Raw genomic sequence first — 16322 nt, forward strand, 5'->3', positions numbered from 1 at the left:
TCTGGTCCTGGACTTTTCTTTGTTGGTAGGCTTTTGATGACCTCTTCTATTTCATTGCTTGAAATTGGTTTATTTAAGTTGTGTATGTCCTCCTCGTTCAGCTTAGGTAATTCATATGTCTCTAGAAATTTGTTGATGTCTTCAAGGTTTTCTGTTTTGTTGGAGTATAGATTTTCAAAATAGCTTCTAATTATGTTTTGTATTTCAGTCATGTCTGTTGTGATGTTTCCTTGTTCATTCTGAATTTTAGTAATTTGAGTTTTCTCCCTCTTTCTCTTTGTTAGTGTGGCTAAGGGTTTATCAATTTTGTTTATTTTTTCAAAGAACCAACTGTTTATTTTGTTAATTTTTCCAATTGTTTCTTTTGTTTCAATTTCGTTGATTTCGGCTCTGATTTTAACTATTTCCTGTCTTCTACTACTTTTGGTATTGGTCTGCTCTTCTTTTTCTAGGGCTTTGAGCTGTAGTGTTAAGACGTTTATTTGTTGATTTCTACTTCTTTTTTTGAATGTGCCCCATGAAATAAATCTTCCTCTAAGTACTGCTTTCATAGTGTCCCAGAGATTTTGATATGATGTGTCTTTGTTCTCGTTTACTTCTAAGAATTTTTTTATTTCCATCCTGATGTCTTCTGTTATCCATTCATCAAATAATAGTGTATTATTTAATCTCCAGATATTGGAGAAGTTTCTGTTTTTTATTCTGTCATTTATTTCTAATATCAATCCATTATGATCTGATAGAGTACACGGTAGTATCTCTATCTTCTTGTATTTGCTAACAGTAGCTTTGCAAATCAGCAACAGGAGGCGCTAGCCTAAAGGAATAGCCAAATAAAGGAGAAACCAAATCATGTCAAAAAACAAATATGAGTCAAATGACTGGGAATACAAATCATATCACAATAATAACCCTGAATATTAATGGCCTGAACTCATCAATCAAAAGACATAGACTGGCAGATTGGATTAAAAAGAAAAATCCAACAATATGCTGCCTGCAAGAGACTCATCTCATAGAAAGAGATACCCATAGACTAAAGGTGAAAGGATGGGGAAAACCATACCATGCACACGGACTCAGCAAAAAAGCTGGAGTATCCATCCTCATTTCAGATAATGTGGACTTCAAGCCAAAACTAGTCAGAAGTGATAAAGAAGGACATTACATGCTGCTTACGGGAAGCATAAATCAGCAAGACATAACAATCATAAATATCTATGCCCTGAACTTTGGCTCATCCACGTACATCAAACAAATCCTTCTCAATTCCAGAAATCAAATAGACCACAACACAATAATACTAGGTGATTTTAACACACCTCTCTCACCACTGGATAGATCGTCCAAACAAAAATTGAATAAAGAAACCATAGATCTCAACAACACAATCAACAATTTAGACTTAACAGACATATATAGAATATACCATCCAACAAAGAACGAATACACTTTCTTCTCAGCAGCACATGGATCCTTCTCTAAAATAGACCATATTTTATGCCACAAAGCTACTGTTAACAAATCTAGATTCTATAATAGAATCCAATGACAGTATTGTAGAAGTAATGTCAGAAAAGGACTTCAGATTATACATGATTAAGATGATTCGGGAAGCAAAGGATGAGATAAGAGAGCAAATGCAGGCAATGAATGACAGTACCAATAAGCTGAAAGAACAAGTGCAGGAAGCAAAACATCATTTCAACAAAGAGATAGAGATTCTTAAAAAAAAAAAAAAAAAAAAAAACAGAAATCCTTGAGATGAAAGAAACAATAAACCAAATAAAAAACTCAATGGAAAGCATCACCAAAAGACTAGACCACTTGGAAGACAGAACCTCAGACAATGAAGACAAAATATTTAATCTTGAAAATAAAGTTGCTCAAATAGAGAAGATGATGAGAAATCATGAACAGAATCTCCAAGAACTATGGAACACCATGAAAAGACCAAATTTAAGAATTATTAGGATTGAGGAAGGCACAGAGATACAAACCAAAGGAATGAACAACCTATTCATTGAAATAATATCAGAAAATTTCCCAAACCTGAAGAATGAAATGGAAAATCAAATACAAGAGGCTTACAGAACACCAAATGCACAAAAATCACAGCAGATCCACACCAAGGCACATTATAATGAAAATGCCTAACATTCAAAATAAAGATAGGATTTTGAAGGCCGCTAGAGAAAAGCATCAGATTACATATAGGGGGAGAGAAATACGGATAGCAGCCGACTTCTCAACCCAGACTCTAAAAGCTAGAAGGGCCTAGAACAACATATTTCAAGCTCTGAAAGAACATGGTTGCCAACCAAGAATCCTATACCCAGCAAAACTAACCTTCAGATTTGAAGATGAAATAAAATCCTTCCATGATAACCAAAAGTTAAAAGAATTTGCAAATAGAAAGCCTGCGCTACAGAATGTTCTCAACAAAATATTCCATAAGGAGGAAATGAAAAACAACAATGTAGGTCAGCAAAGGGAGGAACTACCTTAGAGAAAAACCACTCAAAGGAGAAACCAAGCCAACTTAATAACCAAAAATAAGTCCAAATGACTGGGAATATGAATCATATCTCGATAATAACCCTAAATGTTAATGGTCTAAACTCATCAATCAAAAGACATAGACTGGCAGAATGGATTAAAAAGAAAGACCCAACAATATGCTGCCTGCAAGAGACTCATCTCATAGAAAAAGATATCCACAGACTAAAGGTGAAAGGATGGGAAAAAACCTACCATGCACATGGACTCAGTAAAAAAGCAGGGGTTTCCATCCTTATATCAGATAAAGTGGACTTCAAGCCAAAGATAGTCAGAAGAGATAAAGAAGGACATTTCATACTGCTTAAGGGAACCATAAATCAGGAAGACATAACAATAGTAAATATTTATGCCCCAAACAATGGTGCATCCCTGTACATCAAACAAATCTTTCTCAATTTCAGGAATCACGTAGACCACAACACAATAATTCTGGATGACTTCAAGGCACCGCTGTCACCACTAGATAGATCTTCCAAACAAAAGCCAACCAAAGAAACCATAGAACTCAATAACACAATCAATAACCTAGACTTAATATACATATATAGAATATTCCATCCATCAATGAGTGGATTCACTTTCTTCTCAGCAGCACATGGAACCTTCTCCAAAATAGACCATATGTTATGCCACAAAGCAGCCCTTAGGAAATGCAAAAAAATAGAGATACTTCCTTGTGTTCTATCAGATCATAATGCACTTAGAGTAGAAATCAATGACAAAATAAAAAACAGAAATCACTCTAATACCTGGAGATTAAATAATATGCTATTGAATGAAACATGTATAACAGAAAACATCAGGGAGGAGATAAAAAAATTTCTTAGAGGTCAATGAGAACGATGATACAACATATCAAACTCTCTGGGACACTATGAAAGCGGTACTAAAAGGAAAATTCATTGCATGGAGTACATTCCAGAAAAGAATGAAAAGTCAACAACTAAATGACCTAACACTACAGCTCAAAGCCATAGAAAAAGAAGAATAGAATAATAGCAAAATTAGTAGAAGACAGGAAATAATTAAAATCAGAGCTGAAATCAATGAAATTGAAACAAAAGAAACAAGGCAAAAAATTGACAAAACAAAAAGTTGGTTTTTTGAAAAAGTAAACAAAATAGACAAACCCTTAGCCACACTAACAAAGAGAAGGAGAGAGAAAACTCAAATTACTAAAATTTGTGATGAAAAAGGAAATATCATGACAGACACCACTGAGATACATAATATAATGAGAAGTTACTTTGAAAATCTGTATTCCAACAAAATAGAAACTACCAAAGACATTGAAAAATTCCTAGAGACATATGCTCCTCCCAAACTGAACCAGGAGGACATACACAACTTAAACAGATCAATATCAAGCAATGAAATAGAAGAAGCCATTAAAAACCTACCATCCAAGAAAAGCCCAGAACCAGATGGATTCTCAGCCGAGTTCTACAAGACCTTCGAAGAAGAACTCATTCCAATACTTCTCAAAGTATTCCAGAAAATAGAAAAGGAGGGTACCCTACCAAACTCATTCTGTGAAGCTAATATCACCCTCATATCCAAACCAGGCAAAGACACATCAAGGAAAGAAAATTTTAGACCAATATCCTTGATGAATATAGAAGCTAATATCACCCTCATACCCAAACCAGGCAAAGACACATCAATGAAAGAAAATTTTAGACCAATATCCTTGATGAATATAGATGCAAAGATCCTTAACAAAATATTGGCAAACCATATCCAAAAGCATATTAAGAAAATTGTGCACCAAGATCAAGTGGGGTTCATCCCTGGAATGAAAGGATGGTTTAACATCCATAAATCAATAAACATAATCCATCATGTCAATAGACTTAAGGATAAGAACCATATGGTTATTTCAATTGACGCAGAAAAAGTGTTTGACAAAATACAACACCCCTTCATGCTCAAAACACTAGAAAAAATATGCATAGTAGGAACATACCTGAACATTGTAAAGGCTATTTATGCAAGCCCATGGCCAACATCATTCTTAATGGAGAAAAACTGAAACCATTCCCTTTAAAAATGGGAAAAGACAGGGATGTCCTCTTTCACCACTTCTATTCAACATTGTCCTCAAAACTCTAGCCAGAGCAATTAGGTAGACTAAAGAAATTAAAGGGATACAAATAGGAAAAGAGGAACTTAAGCTGTCACTATTTGCTGATGACATGATTCTATATTTAGAGGGTCAAAAACCTCCTCCAGAAAACTTCTAGACCTCATCAATGAATTCAGCAAAATACCATGCTATAAAATCAATATACATAAATCAAAAGCATTTTTATACACAAGCGACAAAACATCTGAAAGGGAAATGAGGAAAACAATTCCATTTGAAATAGCCTCAAAAAAAAAAAAAAAAAATAGAATACTTGGGAATCAATCTAACCAATGAGGTAAAAGATCTCTACAATGAAAACTACAAAACATTGAAGAAAGAAATTGAGGAAGACCTTAGAAGATGGAAAGATCTCCCATGTTCTTAGATAGGCAGAATTAAAATTGTCAAAATGACCATACTACCAAAAGTGCTATACAGATTCAATGCAATTCCAAATAAAATCCTAATGATGTACCTTACAGAAATAGAGCAAGCAATCATGAAATTCATCTGGAAGAATAAGAAACCCAGAATAGCTAAAGCAATCCTTGGCAGGAAGAATGAAACAGGGGGTATCGCAATACCAGAACTTCAACTATACTACAAAGCAATAGTAACAAAAATGGCATGGTGTTTGCACCAAAATAGACAGGTAGATCAACAGTACAAAATAGAGGACATGGACACAAACCCAAATAAATACAATTTTCTCATACTAGACAAAGGTACCAAAAATATGCAATGGAGAAAAGATAGCCTCTTCAACAAATGGTGCTGGGAAAACTGGAAATCCATATGCAGCAGAATGACACTAAACCCCTATCTCTCATCCTGCACAAAAATCAACTCACAATGGATCAAGGACCTTGGAATCAGACCAGAGACCCTGCATCTTATAGAAGAAAACATAGGTCCAAATCTTCAACTTGTTGGCTTAGGATCAGACGTCCTTAACAGGACTCCCATAGCACAAGAAATAAAAGCAAGAATCAATAACTGGGACAGATTCAAACTAAATAGCTTTCTCTCAGCAAAGGAAACTATCAGCAATGTGAAGAGAGAGCCTACAGAGTGGGAGAATATCTTTGCCACTCATACTTCAGATAGAGCACTAATTTCCAGAATATATAAAGAACTCAAAAAACTCTACACCAATAATACAAATAACCCAATCAACAAAAGGGCTAAGGATATGAACAGATACTTCACAGAAGATCTACAAGCAATCAACAAACATATGAAAAAATGTTCACCATCTTTAGTAATAAGAGAAATGCAAATCAAAACTACACTAAGATTCCATCTCACTCCAATTAGAATGGTGATTATCAAGAATACAAGCAACAATAGGCACTGGAGAGGATGTGGGGAAAAAGGTACACTCACTCATACATTGCTGGTGGGGATGCAAATCAGTGCAGCCACTCTGGAAAGCAGTGTGGAGATTCCTTAGAAAACTTGGAATGGAACCACCATTTGACCCAGCTATCCCACTCCTTGGTCTATACCCAAAGGACTTAAAATCAGCATACTACAGAGATACAGCCACATCAATGTTCATAGCTGCTCAATTCACAATAGCCAGATTGTGGAACTGACCTAGATGCCCTTCAATTGATGAATGGATAAAGAAACTGTGATATATATATATATATATATATATATATATATATATATATACACACAATGGAATATTACTCAGCTATAAAGAATAATAAAATTATGGCATTTGCAAGCAAATGGATGAAATTGGAGAATATCATGCTAAGTGAGATAAGCCAATCTCAAAAAAACCGAAGGACGAATGATCTCGCTGATAAGCGGATGATGACACATAATGGGGGGTGGGAGGGCAAGAATGGAGGAAGGAAGGACTGTACAGAGGGAAAAGAGGGGTGGGAAGGGTGGGGGGGAGGAAAAAATAACAGAATGAATCAAACATCATTACCCTATGTAAATGAATGTTTACGCAAATGGTATGCTGTTACTCCATGTACAAACAGAAACAACATGTATCCCATTTGTTTACAATAAAAATTAAAAAAAAAAAATTCCAATCTCATGTTTAGTTTCCAAACTATCTAGCCTTTCTTCCATATATATGTAAAGGTAATGCAAATGCTCTTTAATCTTCCCCAAGCTTATACTTAGCAACATACATTTTCCGATCTCTATGAAAGGTCATATTATTGATTCTCAACACAGATATAATTTGTCTTTGAGTACCCTAAGATACCCTTTATAGATTCTCTGGCTGTCTAGAGTCTAAATAAAAAGAAAAGCATGAAAGTTTTCTTGATTTTTTTGTCAGCAAGACTTCATTAGAAATCTGTAGAGGTCTGTCTTTTTAATTCCTTCATCCTTCTTTAATAACTTCCCAAAATGCTGAAAAAGTCAGAAAACACAAGTGCAAAATAAATAAACAGATTTTTTTTCATGATGCACAAACACCCAAAATTACTTTTCAACTTTTATCAATTTTGAAGTTTGAAGAACTGCATATGCCTTTAACCACTCTCCTCTTTCTTCTTCTCGAATTCTTTTTGTCCCCTTCCCCACTGCTCTGAAGACACATGAAACATATGAATGAGTGTGTATATGTAGGTAGATAGGGCAACACTGTGTTATATTCAGAAGGAAAAATATTTACTCAAAAAACACTTTGAATTTTTATTCTTTTTTTCTTTCAATGAAGAGGAAGTGTTCATCAGTATAGAGAATGCAGTAAAACTAAAAACAAAGTCCAAGAAAGAAAGGTGACAATTAATCATATAATGAGATGCACTAGATTCAAGAAGACCCAGTGTGGAGGGTGGGGGATAAAAGAGGGTGCATGGCAGCAACAGTGAGAATTTCTCAGAGATAGTGTCTTCCAGCTTGAGCTTCATGGTAAACATGAGTCAGAAACATCAGGGCATACAGATGACATTTCCACATAACAGGACCATCAAGTGATGATTAGAAGTGAAGAGAGAATATGGCTTGTCCAATGAATTAAAAAAAAGCAATATAACTGGAAGCTACAACCTAAAAGTAAGTAAGAATGAATGAGAAACAGGAGAGAGAAATAGGGATCAGATCTGCTATGCCTTCAATTATTATAAAGGAAAGGAAAATCCATGAAAAGAATAAAATAAGAAAAAGTTTTTGATTCATATATTTTTTCCTTTTTAAAATTTGTTCTAATTAGTTTATACATGACAATAGAATGCATTTTGACACATTGTACACAAATGGACCACAACTAATCATTCCTCTGGCTGTACATGGTGCAGAGTCACACCAGTAGTGTAGTTATGCATGTATATAATAATGTTCATCTCATACCACCAACCTTTCCACCCCCATAACTGTTCCCCTCTCCTGGCTCCCCTCTGCCCATCCAAAGTACCTTCATTCTCTCCCCAACTCCCTATTATGGATCATCATCTGCTTATCAGAGAAAACATTCAGCCTTTGGATTTTGGGGTTTGGCTTATTTCACTTAGCATGATATCCTCCAGTTCCATCCATTGACCTGCAAATGCTTTAAGTTCATTCTTCTTTAAGACTGAGTAATATTCCGTGGTGGATATATACCACATTTTCTTTATCTACTCATCTGTTGAAGGGCATCTAGGTGGTACCATAATTTAGCTATCGTGAATTGAGTTGCTATAAACATTGATGTGGTTGCATCACTGTAGTATGCTGATTTTAAGTACTTTGGGTATAAACCAAGGAGTGGGAGAGCTTGGTCAAATGGTGGTTCCATGCCAAGATTTCTGAGGAATCTCCATACTGCTTTCCAGAGTGGTTGCACCAATTTAAAATCCCACCAGCAATGCGTGTGTGTACCTTTTTCCCATCCTTGTCAACACTTACAGCTTGTATTCTTTATAATTGCCATTCTGATTAGAGTGAAGTAAAGTCTTAGTTTTGATTTGTATGTCTCTGATTGCCAGAGATGACAAACATTTTTTCACATGTTTGTTGATCAATTGTATTTCTTCTTCTGTGAAGCGCCTGTTCAATTCCTTAACCCATTTATTGATTGGGTTATTTGGTTTTTCAGTGTTAAGCTTTTTGAGTTCTTTATATATCCTGGAGATTAGTGCTCTGAGGTGCATGTGGTTAAAAATTTTTCTCCCATCCTGTAGGTTCTCCCTTCACTTCATTGTTTCCTTTGCTGAGAAGAAGCTTTTCAATTTGAATGCATCCCATTTATTGACTCTTGATTTTACTTCTTGTGCTTTGAGTCTTGTTAAGGAATTCAATTTCTAAGCTGACATTGTAAAGATTTGGGCCTACTTTTTCTTCTTTTAGGCACAGGGTCTCTGTTCTAGTGCCTAAGTCTTTGATTTGTTGTGCCCAAAGGCTTGAGACCCCACAAGGACCACCAGAGACCACGATCAATGCAAGCAGCAAAGAGTCATTTATTAGTGAGTTCGAACTCGGTCCTCTGCGTCCTTAATCAACGACGCTAGGAGAGAGGCCCCGAGCCCTCGTCAGCAGGGTTTTTATAAGGAAAAGCAAGCAGTTTTACAGTGTTCTTCTAATTGGCTAACATTCGAACAGCTAAACCTCCCCTGGTTGGGTCCGGTCAATCTATTTGATTTTCATTGGGTCCGGCCAGAACTGGACGGTCCTAGAGGAAGAAGGGGGGAGGGAACAGGTGAACTATTCAGGAGCCGAGTCGGGGCTAGGCCCTGCTCTCGTCCTTGACGGATAAGGTCTCCAGGCAACTGCACATTCCTCGGACAAATATCTCTTAACAACCTTGGTAAGCACAGGGGCCCAGCAGTCCTGTTTGTCCTTGAGACAGTTAGCAACACAGATACCACCCTGCTCTCAACAGATTCACTGTTACTTGAGTTTTGTACCAGCTGAGAGATAGAGGTTTAATTTAATTTTGTTATATATGGATTTACAGTTTTCCCACCACCATTTGTTGAATGGGCTATCTTTTCTCCAATGTATGTTTTTGGCATTTTTGTTTAGGATGAGGTAACCATATTTATGTGAGTTTGTCTCTGTGTCTTTTATTCTGTTCCATTGGTCTACATGTTTATTTCTGTGCCAATACCATGTTTGGTTACTATAACTCTGTAGTATAGTTTAAGGTCTGTTATTTTGATGCCTCCTGTTTTACTCTTCTTACTAAAAATTGCTTTGGCTATTCTGGGCCTCTTATTTTGCCAGATGAATTTCATTATTGCTTTTTCTAGTTCTATAAAGAATTATTGAGATTTTTAATAGGAATTTCATTAAATCTGTTTAACACTTTTGGTAGTATGGTCATTTTAATAATATTAATTCTGTCTCTCCAAAAGCATGGAAGATCTTTCTATATTCTAAGGCCTTCTTCAATTTCTTTCTTTAGTATTCTGTAGTTTTCATCGTAAAGGTCTTTCACCTCTAATGTTAGACTGATTCCCAAATCAGAAACTATTATTAATGGGATAGTTTTCTTAATTTCTATTGCTATGGATTCAACACTGATGTATAGAAATGCATTTGATTTATGGGTATTGATTTTATAGCTTGCTATTTTGCTGAATTCATGTATTAGTTCAGGAGTTTTTCTGGAGGAATTTTTTGTATCTTCTATATATAGAATCATGTCATTGGCAAATAGTGATAGTTTGAGTTCTTCTTTTCCTGTTTGTATCCTTTTAATATTTTCTTCTGTCTGATTACTCTGGCTAGAGTTTCAAGGACTATGTTGAATAGAAGTTTTACAAGAGGGCATCTAGTTTTTAGAGGAAATACTTTCAATTTTTCTCTATTTAGAATGATGTTGGCCTTGGAATTAGCATAGATAGTTTTTACAATGTTAAGGTATGTTCCTTTTACCCCTAGTTTTTCTAGTGTTTGAACACAACATGAAGGGATGCTGTGTTTTGCCAAATCCTTTTTCTGCATCAATTGAGATGAGCATATGATTCTTGTCTTTAAATCTATTGATGTGATGAATTATGTTTATTGATTTCTGTGTGTTGAACCAACCTTGCACTCCTGGGATGAATTCCACTTGATCATGGTGCACTATCTTTTTAATATGTTTTTGTATGTGATTTGCCAGAAATTTATTGAGAATTTTTGTCTATGTTCATCAGGGATATTGGTCTGAAGTTTTCTTTCCTTTATGTATGTTTGTCTGGTTTTGGTATCAGGGTGATACTAGACTCATACAATAAGTTTAGAAGGGTTTCCTCCTTTTTAGTTCATGTAATATTTTGAGGAGTTTTGGTGTTAATTCTTCTTCGAAGGTCTTTTTGAACTTGGATGATAATTTGTCTGGTCCTGTGCTTTGCTTGGTTGGCAGGTTTTTGATAGCTTCTTCTATTTCATTGCCTGAAGTTGATCTGTGTAAATTGTGTATGTCCTCTGATTCAGTTTTGGTAGTTTAGATATCTCTAGAAATTTGTTAATGTCTTTAACATTTTCTATTTTATTGGAGTGTAAATTTTCAAAATAGTTTCTGATTATCCTTGTATTTCAGTAGTGTCCATCATAATATTTCCTTTTTCATCATGCATTTTAGTAATTTGAGTTTTGTCTCAAATTGTTTCTTTTGTTTCATTTTCATTGATTTCAGCTCTAAATTTAATTATTTCCAGTCTTCTACTGTTTTTGGTGTTGATTGTTTTTTCTCAGGTTTTGAGATGTAATGTTAGGTGATTTATTTGTTGACTTCTTATTCTTTTAATGAATGAGCTCAATTCAATGAACTCTCCTCTTAGCACTGGTGTCATAGTGTCCCAGATATTTTGATATGTTTTGTTAGTGTTCTCATTTACCTCTAAGAATTGTTTTATTTCTTCCCTGATTTCTTCTGCTATCCATTCGTCATTCTATAGCATGTTATTTAGTCTCCAGGTGTTGGAGTAACTTTTATTTTTTATTTTATCATTGATTTCCAGTTTCATTCTGTTATGATCTGATAGAATGCATAGAATGCAGGGTAGTATTTCTATTTGTTTTTTGTATTTGCTAAGAGTTACTTTGTGGCATAACACATAGTCTATTTTAGAGAAAGATCCACATGCTGCTGAGAAGAAAGTATATTCACTCATTGATGGATAGAATATTCTATATATGTCTGTTAAGTCTAAATTATTGATTATATTATTTAGTTCTATAGTTTCTTTGCTTATTTTTTGTTTGGAAGATCTATCTAGTGGTTAGAAAGGTATGTTAAAGTTATCCAGTATTATTGTGTTGTGGTCTATTTGATTCTTGAAATTCAGAAGGTTTTGTTTGATATACGTAGATTCTCCATTGTTTCAGGCATAAATATTTAAGATTGTTATGTCTTTCTGATGTATGATTCCCTTAAGCAGTATAAAATGCCTTTATTTATCCCTTTGACAAGCTTTGGATTGATGTTCACTTTATCTGATGTGAGGTTGAATACTCCTGCTTGTTTATGCAGTTCATGTGAGTGATATGTTTTTTCCCAACCTTTCACCTTCAATCTGTGGATGTCTTTTTCTAGGAGGTAAGTCTCATGAAGAGAGTGTATTGTTGGGTCTTTTTTTTTTTTTTTAATCCAATCTGCCAGTCTGTTTTTCAATTGATGAGTTTACACCATTAATTTTCAGGGTTATTATTGAGATACAATTTGTATTCCCACTCATTTTGGCTTAATTTTGGTTTTTAACTTGACTTAGTTTATCCTTCAATTGACTTTTTCATTAGTGTAATTCTTCCTTTCCTCGTTTTCATTGTTTTTCTTTTTTTTTCATATCTTCCTCATGAATATTTTGCTGAGAATGTTCTGTAGTGCAGCATTTTTAGTTGTGAATTCTTTCAACCTTTTTTTTGTCATGGAAGGTTTTTATTTTGTCTTTGAATCTGAAGATTAGTTTGGCTGGATATGAAATTCTCAGCTAGTATTCATTTTCTTTCAGTGCTTAATATTTATTATTCCAGAACCTCTTGGCATTGAATGTCTGGGTTGAGAAATCAGATAAGATCTGAATTGGATTCCCCTTATATATAATTTGATTTTTTTTCTCTTTCAACCTTTAAAATTCCATCCTTATTCTATGTGAGTAATTCTCATTATAATGTGTCTTGGTGTGGGTCTGCTGTAATTTTGTATATTGGAGGTTCTGTAAGCCTCTTGTAGATGATTTTCCATTTATTCTTTAGATTTGGGAAATTTTCTGATATTTTGTCATTGAAAAGATTGTGCATTCCTGTGGTTTGAATGTCCATGCCTTTGTCTATCCTGGTAAATCTTAAATTTGGTCTTTTCATGTTACCCATATTCTTAGAAGTTCTGTTCATGGTTTCTTACCATCTCCTCTGTGCAGCTGACTTTATTTTCAAGAAAATATATTTTGTCTTCATTGTCTCAGGTTTTGTCTTCCAAGTGGTCTAGTCTGTTGGTGATAATTTCCATTGAATTTTTAAATTTGTTTTTTTTGTTTCCTTCATTTTGAGGATTTCTGCATGATTCCTTTCTATAGTCTCTGCCTCTTTATTAAAGTGATCTTTCACTTCCTGTATCTTCTCTCTGATACCACCATTTATTTTGAACCTCAGTCTAACTATGTACCTTCTATACTCCTTCTCTGGCCTTTCTTCTACTGTGTCATCTATGGATTCTATTGTTGGAACATCATGATTTATTTGAATGCTTTGTTCCCTTGTTTTTTCATGTTGTTTGTGTGTCTTCCCATCTAGTAGTATGGATCTGAGGCACTACAGTTTTTACCCTGTAGTTTACAGTGTCCCTTGAAGGCTTCCAGTACTTCACCTTTAATGGGAAGACCAATATTAACAGCATCCAATGCAAACAATATACAGCCTTAAACCAAATAGCTCCTGTTAAGGCATCTACAGTTTTATAGCAATAAACAGAAATTATGTGCTCAATTATTGTCTACAATATAGACAATGAGTTTTCTAAAAGGTTTTACCATTTCAAATGATGGACAAAGAAAGAACAGAAGTAGTGTAGAATGTGATGTTTGTAAGGGAAAAGGAGAGAAGAAAGAGGTAAAAATTTATAGTAAGAGAGAAGGAGGAATTATTAGAGGTTGGCTGTTGGCAAGAAAGAAGTGAAAAAGAGAATCCAGGGAGACAGATAAGTGAGACAAAAATGTATACAGATTTTTTTAAAGTAAAAATATGAGAAAACAGAATAAAGCTGCAATATACTCTTCAGACATTCCATTTCTCAATAAATTGATGCATAAAAAATATTTGGATTCAAAGATGGTAGAGATGTGATAGAGAGGGGGAAAAAAGAACAAAAGAAAAAGAAAAGCCTTGATGGAAAATTTAACAATTGTTTGTATTGGCTTTCAAAAATTTTCTCAGATTCCCTTCTGCACTGATAGTTTGGGCTGTCTGGAGATTGATGGTAGATCCAGTCCAGTAGATGCTTGATTGGTTGGCTGAGTGAGCTGATAGCAAAATGCCCTCACACCCTCTTACCATCTTCCCACCTGTTGTAGCCAACTCCTTCCATCTCTGCACACTTTAAGACTCACTGAGCTGGAAAGAGCCCAGTTTCCCAACCTGTGCTTCCCCTGGGGAAACTCTCCCTTTCTCTGGCTTTCCACAGCCTGCCAGGCCCAGACTGGTCTATGAGACTCAGCTGCAATGTGACAAATCTGGGCTTCAGATTACCAGGCTCTGCCTTGCTGCAGTCCCAAGATCTCAATGCCATTTCAACTTGCAGAGAGACCACCAGGAATGTGCTTACAGAAAGGAGCGACCCTGCAAAGAGGTAGCCAGATGGCAGCCCTTAGCACACCCAGCATGAAGACCTTAGGTGCAACCAGACCTGCAGGTATCCCAACAATATATCTCCATGACCTAGCCAGAATCCCTAGACTGAGGCAGCCACTACACATTATGGCAGCAGTGGCAGTGGCAAACCTGTGGCCCCTTGGCCCTGGACTCTCAGGCCTTGACTGGTGTCCCAAGATGGCAGCAGCCATGTGTAACCAAACCTTTGGGTACCCTGAAAATGGACTTCCAGGCAGCAGTGAGCACAGGACAAGCCATGGGAGGTCTATGGGTAAACAGTGGGTGATCAGTAGGTGGATGTTGAGTAGCAGGCAATGGGCAGGTAAAAGGTGGGCAAACCAGCAAATGGTGGGCAATCAGCTGCAATTGAAAAGTGATCTTGATGTTGGGCTTCCAGGACCTGACCAGTAAGAAAGAGAATACAGGGAGACAGATAAGTGAGGCAAAAAGACAGAGGTTGCTGCTGGACATGGCCACGGCAGTGGCCACAGAGTCCCAAGATAGAGGTCACGACTGAAGCAGTGGCTGTGGGCAGTTCAGTGATGGTGGGTGGCTGCATTCATAGACGGGGAGCCCACAGCATGGGAGGTCTGTGCAGTATGGAACCTGTCTATAGCTATTTTTAATTAGTGCTTTATAGATAAACATAAAGGTGGAATTCACTGTGGATAGATAAACATAAAGGTGGAATTCACTTTCATATATGTACATAGCATCACCATTTCTCTCTTTTCCCATCTCTCTTCCCTCCCCCTCTCAATTCCCTTCCTCTGTTCCAATGATTTCCCTTCTACTTTAATGGAATTTCCTCCTCCATCCCCCTTTTTTAAAAAATTGTGCTCTCACTTTCCCATATAAGAGAAAATTTTGACCCTTGACTTTCTGAATCTGATATATTTCACCTAGCACAATGCTTTCCAGTTCCATCCATTTACCAGCAAATGACATAACTTCATTCTTCTTTTCTTCTTTATGGCTAAGTAAAACTCCATTGTGTGTGTGTGTGTGTGTGTGTGTGTGTGTGTGTGTATTTTTCTTTATTCATTCATCTCTTTCACAGGCACCTGGGCCATTCCACAACTTGGTTATAGTGATTGGTGCTGCTATAAACATTGATGTGTCTGTATCTGTATCACAATAGTAGATCCACAGTATAAACCAGTCATCCCACTCCTTGGAGTCTATCCAAAAGAACAAAATCAGCATATGATGATAATACAGGCATACTGATGTTTAAGGATATGTTTTTAAAATATTATAATAACGTCTTTGAAGATAATATTATGGGTGATGATATTGTTGGGTAATGAAAGAAAGTTAAGAGTTGATTTTGATTATTCTGAGCTCATGATACTAAAGGTGAGAAAATGCAAAAAGATCCAATAGTATTTAGGACCTGGAATGGATATAAAGTGGTAGATGAATATTTGGGGGAGGAGCAGCTGTTGAGAGAAAGGATTGAATGAAAGTGTCAGAAATTTGATGTGAGAGCTATGAGGATATTGGTCTAATTCTTGGAAAGTGAACCTGAAATGATAGTAAGAGTTTGTGAGTGAATGTGTGTGGGTGTGGGGAGGAGTGGTAAAAGGGAGAGAGAGATCAGGTGCCTGATGGTGAGTTCAATTTTGCAGGTGTTGAATTTGAGGGGACAGCAAGATCCTCAAGCACAAATGTTGAAAAGTGAGTTGGACATCTGGAACAAGAGTTTAGGAAAGTGGTTGGAGTAGGTCATGAGCACATTAGGGTAACTCTCATCTAGGTGATGTAGAGTGGTAAGAGAAGAGAGCCTGGTACAGAGGGTCGAGAAACACTAACACTTAGGGGTTATGTATTTAGAAAAGTCAGGGTAGGGGTAGTGAGAGTTGAATGGTTTCCAAATTGT

Source organism: Sciurus carolinensis, chromosome 7 (genome assembly GCF_902686445.1).
Source record: "Sciurus carolinensis chromosome 7, mSciCar1.2, whole genome shotgun sequence".
NCBI classification, from domain to species: domain Eukaryota; kingdom Metazoa; phylum Chordata; class Mammalia; order Rodentia; family Sciuridae; genus Sciurus; species Sciurus carolinensis.